Source organism: Centroberyx gerrardi, chromosome 4 (assembly GCF_048128805.1).
Source record: "Centroberyx gerrardi isolate f3 chromosome 4, fCenGer3.hap1.cur.20231027, whole genome shotgun sequence".
In the NCBI taxonomy this organism is placed as follows: domain Eukaryota; kingdom Metazoa; phylum Chordata; class Actinopteri; order Beryciformes; family Berycidae; genus Centroberyx; species Centroberyx gerrardi.
Genome location: NC_136000.1, coordinates 33,737,439 through 33,742,111, shown reverse-complemented (window position 1 = coordinate 33,742,111; position 4,673 = coordinate 33,737,439). Strand labels below are relative to the sequence as shown.

The 4,673-nt window shown below is 49.5% G+C and overlaps 2 non-coding genes across 2 annotated transcripts; both read left to right on the top strand.

Annotated features, from left to right (window-relative positions):
• The first annotated feature begins 3,151 nt into the window (after nucleotides 1-3,151).
• LOC139928996 (U5 spliceosomal RNA) lies at nucleotides 3,152-3,265 on the top strand. The gene has a single exon (XR_011785389.1). It is a non-coding gene; the product is annotated as a U5 spliceosomal RNA (small nuclear RNA).
• Nucleotides 3,266-3,437: 172 nt separating this feature from the next.
• Nucleotides 3,438-3,628, top strand: LOC139928992 (U2 spliceosomal RNA). Its single transcript, XR_011785386.1, has one exon. It is a non-coding gene; the product is annotated as a U2 spliceosomal RNA (small nuclear RNA).
• Nucleotides 3,629-4,673: the final 1,045 nt, after the last annotated feature.

Sequence of the window (4,673 nt, the reverse complement as noted above, 5' to 3'; positions counted from 1 at the left end):
GTCAGTTAGGCTCGGGTTCGTGAGCCTGGAGCCTACCCGTCCTGAGCCGGCTAGCTCACATCCTGCTTTCCCTGAACCCCATGAGACTGATTTGGATCAGCTGTGGAGCCACCCTGACGTCCAGCAGTCACCCTATGTAGGGACTCACCTTGCCATTTTCACGGGGAACCGCGGAGTCTCCAGAAGGAGGCAAGGTCCCCATGGCTCCCGACGCCACTGGCTCTCTCAGCAATCTGCTCAGCTGCAGCAATCTCCTGCTGAGCTGCAGCAGTCCCCTGGTCCTGCGGAGCTGCAGCAATCCCCTGTTCCTGCACCGCGTAAGCTCTCAGTCCCTGAGCTGCGGCAGTTTCCTGTTCCTGCGCCACGAAAGCTCCCAGTCCCTGAGCTGCGGTGGTCTCCTGTTCCTGCGCCGCGTAAGCTCCCGGTCCCCGAGCTGCGGCGGTCTCCTGTTCCTGCGCTGCTAAAGTCTTCTGTTTCTGAGCTGCAAGAGCCTTCTGTTTCTGAGCTGTTAAAGCTTTCTGTTCCTGGATTGCCGCTGTCTTCTGTTCCTGTGTTGCAGCAATCAGCTGAGCCTGAATTGCAGCAGTCTTCAGTACCAGTTCTGCTGCAGTCTCCTGTGGCTGTGCTCCAGCAGCCTCCTGTTCCTCTGGCTCCTCCGGCCATGCCTGCCGTCATCCGGCCAGATTCCCAACCGTCGGCCGCATTTGCCAACGCCCTACTATTCCCCGTCGGCCATCTCCGCCGACGGCCACTGCAGGACTCCGGTCCTGCATTCCAGTCTCTGGTCAGCTCCAGTGATTCAAGTGCATCTAGTGATTCCAGTGACTCCGATGACACCGTCGACTCCAGTGACACTGACGACTCCAGTGACACCGACAATTCCTATGTCTCCAGTGACTCCTGTAACACCAGTGCCGGCCCTGCTCTCCAGCCGCCGGTTGCCGGCCCTGCACTCCAGTCTCCGGCCTCCGGTCCTGCACTCCAGTCTCCGGCCTCCGGTTCTGCATTCCAGCCTCCGGCCTCCGGTCCAGCATTCCAGTCTCCGGACTCCGGTCCTGAACTCCTGATGCCGGAAGCTGATCTTGCAGCCTGCCCCAACCTGCAGCCTAATCTTCTGGTGCTTGCTGCATTTCCTGACCTCCAGCCTCTTCGCCCACCTCCTGAGTGGCCCAGCCATCGTCGTCGACCTCCTGAGCGGTCCCGCCTACGTCACCGACCTCCTGGGTGGTCCCGCCTACGTCGCCGACCTCCTGTGTGGTCCAGCCTACGTCTCCGGCCTCCTGCGCGGTCCCACCTGCGTCGCCGGTCTCCAGGTCTCCCTCCAGAGCTGCTCCGCCACTCTGGTCATCTTCCTGCCCGTCCTCCAGACCGCTCCGCCGGTCTGGTCGTCAGCCTGCCCGTCCTCCGGAGCTGCTTCTCCTACGTCGCCAGCTTCCAGGTCGATCTCCGGAGCTGCTCCGTCTTCGTCACCAGTATCCAGGCCATCATCCAGACCTGCACTGCCCTTCTGTCCTGCCTCCAGGCCGTCCGCCTGAGGCTTCCTGCTCGGCCTCTGTCCAGCCTCCAGGCCGTCCGCCTGAGGTTTCCTGTTCAGCCTCTGTCCTGCCCCCAGGCCGCCCGCCTGAGGTTTCCTGCTCCGCCCTTGTCCGGCCCCCAGGCCGTCCGCCTGAGGTTTCCTGCTCCGCCCTTGTCCGGCCCCCAGGCCGTCCGCCTGAGGTTTTCTGCTCCGCCCTTGTCCTGCCCCAGGCCACTTGCCTCATTTCCCTCCTGCCAGCTGTTCCTCATTATCCCATTAGTCTGTGTGTGTATAAGTAGTCTGTGTTTCCCTGGAGTGTTGTCAGTTCATCTGTTGTGTTTTCCCCATGTTACCTGCTTCCCCTTGTGCTGTGTTCCCTGCGTTTCTCGAGGATACCTTTTTGCCTTGTTACCGGCCAGGTTTGGTTTTGTCCTTCTTTTGTTTGTTGGCCAGCCTGTTGCGGTTTTTGGTTTTCCTGTTTTGCACTTGCCTCAGTTCAGCATTAAAGCTGCTTGCTTCTGAAAAGCTCTGTGCTTCTGGCTGTCTGCATTTGGGTCCTAATCTCTGCCCCCTGACAATTGCCATATACAATAACAAAACTTCTATAACAGCCTGTCCACCATAATTAGTCCTGAAATCCAACTGATTCTTCTTCAATAAGTCTCACACTGTGTGCATCTTCAACCTGAAGTCATTTCACTGCAGCATTTTGGAAATATGTATTAATAAAGCCCATTTATTACTGTCTCACATGGAAAAAAATCCCAACTTTGACCTTTTATTAACAAACTTATTTCAAATAATTAGTTAACAAATCCAATGGATTCCATTCATACACATCTGTGTCTATTCCAACATGAAATACAAACACATTTTACTGTGTCATGTGCACTCCTGACCAATAGTTGCAGCCAGGTACAAAACACTGGACCATGTTCTTCTTGTCTTAACGTTGTAATCCTTCACAGTCCATGGTTGTAGTGTTAGGTCTATCTTGTATGACTAGCTCTAGATATAGTTTGTCTCTCCCACATGACAAGACGACAGAGCGAGCTCTGTAATTGGGGGACTTCGATGGTGCAATTATCTGTGGGATGAGTAGTTTCTTTACCCCCTAACACCCAAATGTGTACCTTAGCCTTTTTTTCCAACTTTGCTAGTTTTCCCGACGCAACTGCTACTCCTTTGAGCTAATGGCTCACTCCGTAGCGGTTCAGGTCATTCAACTGTTGCAACTCTCTGAATGGCGAGTCACGTGACCATGTGTATGTGAAAAATGAATGGGTATTTTGCTTCCAGAACCGAAAAATGGCCACGCCCATGTCTTCACGTCTCAACTCTATTGGCCCAAACATTGTGTTAAATATGCAGGACTTCTTCCCTCCGTTTTTCCTCATATATATAGTATACACATAATATGACAAACTGTAGCTCAGTAGCCTGCGTGTAAAGTGACCGCAATAAATGTCTTAGTCATCGGATTCTATGGAGCTCGTGAGAGGGTGGGGTTGAGTGCGTGCGACGGTGTGACCAGTCATTTACTCTGCAGCTGCAGCTAGCCATACCAGGCATACCGTCAAGCTGTTGACCGAGACCACCAGGCTCTTTGGCCGCTCTTGAGGAGAGGGGCTGCATTTCCTCTGGTTTCTCTTTTCATGACGTGCAAGTCTTTCGCCTTTTACTAAAGGCTTCCGTGTAGGGTAACACCAGTGAGTCAAAGGCATCTGAGGCAGGATTTGCTGTTTGGCCGAGCCCTGTACAGTGGTGAAAGGGACAAAAAAATAACTAGGCAGATAAATAAACTAAAGGCTCCTTGGATAGAGGTGCTAAGCACGGATAACTTCTAAGGTAAAGTATAATGGCACACCAACAAGGAAGAACTTTTGCCAGGGCATGGTTGGGCTGCAAACGACAAGGGGACAGGGCTTCTCGGCACTTTGGATGCGATCAAGTGTAGTATCTGTTGTCGTCAGTTGAATATCTGATATGCTCTGTATAGGGGAAAACATATTGAACAGATTTTTAGGGTGTGGAGTTGAAAAAAGGCTCTTGGTCCGTTTGCTCCACGCATCGACCCGGTGATGCAGTACCACCGGGAGCGATGCACCATTGTCTCGCGTGCGGAAAAGCAACAAAAGAAGTAAATGACAAGAAGTCAGCGCTATTGAATAAATGATGCCTTGCCTATATGGAGGACCGTAACTGCCGTAATATGCCATTAAATGCACCAAAAATAATATTCAAAATAAATGTAGGCATTAATTAATTGATAAAATGTATTAATTCCCCTATTTATTTATATTTCTGTTTTAATTTGCTTCTGTATTTATTTACCTTTGTATTAATTCCCCTATTTATTTATATTTCTGTTTTAATTTGCTTCTGTATTTATTTACCTTTGTATTAATTCCCCTATTTATTTATATTTCTGTTTTAATTTGCTTCTGTATTTATTTACCTTTGTATTAATTCCCCTATTTATTTACTTTCCCATTTAATTTTCCATTTTATTTATTAATTCTTTTCATTTTATTTATTTTTGTATTTATGTCTGTATTATATTTTCCCTTTGCATTTTCCCCCTATTTATTTCCCCAAACGTATTTATTTCTGTGTTCTATTTTTACATTTACATTTCTTTATGCGTTTCTGCTTCATTATGCAAATGAGGGGGCTGTGTCTCATGGGGTCAACTTTTCGCCTATTGGTTGATCGACATCAGAGTGCCTAGATCGACTATACATGCCTTGCTCCCACACCGGTGGCCAGCAGGTGGCCAGGCTAGGAAGGAGAAGTGTTAACCAACATGGCAGCTCCTTGTAGAAGAAAACTCTGTGACAGAACATGTAAAACCGTACATTTTTTAGGCGGAATCTATCAACCGAACAAGAGGAGGCAACTGCCGAAGTTTTACAGACACGGTTACAGCAGGATGTCTCTGAATGGTAGGTTGAAATTTCAGTGTGTTGTTCGTACTTTCTCACCGTGCGTGTGTATGTGGTTGCGTCAGCTATGTGGTATTTCTGGATAGCCATAGCGGACAAATTTGTATCCCATAAAAACGATATCTAACGTTACCTGCTGGTGATCCCTGCCTGCTCGCACGGTAACTGTACCATATGGTTTGTTTGATTCATTTTTAGCCTGACGTTCACCG